Genomic DNA, 991 nt, shown 5'->3' on the forward strand with positions numbered 1-991 from the left:
ACTTGGAATTAACTCTGTCATTTCAGGGTGGCCTTGAACTCATGGTGATCCTCCTACCTCTGCCTCCCAAGTGCTGGGATTAAAGGCATGTGCCACCACACCCAGCTAAAGCAGCTAAGTTTTGAAAGGGGTTGCACTGAATTCTTAAGTCAACTTAAGTAATATTTCTATCTTGATATTAAACTTTCTAATTGATGAACATGGGCTGTTATTCCATTTGTTTATGTCTCTAATTTCTTTTAATGATATTTCATTTTTTTACAATCTAGGTTTTTTATTTATTTATGATATCTCCTAGGCCATGAGTTCATAGGGAATAGGCTCCAGTAACTCAGATTCTTTTCCATAGTTCTAACAAAGTGTGCTTCTCTGGGCGGAGCAGGCTGCCACTTCAGCTGCACCCAGGTTCCTTTCTCTTTGGCCTCCTTCTGATGATTTTCCTTCACCCATTTCAGGAAGCTGTCTCTGCTCTTAGAGTGCTTAACGTGCACATGAATTCTCTTGGCAAGAATCTTGCCCTTGACTTGCTTGTTCACAACAATGCCAACAGCATGCTGAGTAACACTGTAGACTCCTACAGCCTTCCCATGGTTACATTTATGAGGCATTCTTTTTTGGACAGTACCCACTCCTTTGATGTCTACAATATCACCCTTTTTATAGACTCACATATATGTAGCCAATGGAACAACTTCATGTTTTCTAAAATTCCTAAGAACATGTACTGTGTGCTTCTCCACTTTCCCTTTGTATTTGTCATTTTAGCAAATTACTGGAAGATGGCAGTTCTAGCCAAAAGGCTGATGTTTCATATTTTGTAGGTATAAGTTTTGCCCTGCTTTTGTTAGACTGTTACTAAATATTTTATTCTTTTTGTTGCCATTGTCAATGGATAGTTGTATCTTTATCTTTGAGTTGCTCATTTCTATAGCTTGTTTGTGTAATTTTTTCTTATATTCTTCCACCTTGCTAAATACATTATTCAGTTCTA

General features: G+C 37.8%; 1 pseudogene; it reads right to left on the minus strand.

Annotated features, from left to right (window-relative positions):
• Positions 1 to 294: 294 nt before the first annotated feature.
• LOC123462064 lies at positions 295 to 763 on the minus strand (annotated as a pseudogene).
• Positions 764 to 991: the final 228 nt, after the last annotated feature.

The sequence above is a fragment of the Jaculus jaculus genome, chromosome 7 (assembly GCF_020740685.1).
Source record: "Jaculus jaculus isolate mJacJac1 chromosome 7, mJacJac1.mat.Y.cur, whole genome shotgun sequence".
Classification (NCBI taxonomy): Eukaryota; Metazoa; Chordata; class Mammalia; order Rodentia; family Dipodidae; genus Jaculus; species Jaculus jaculus.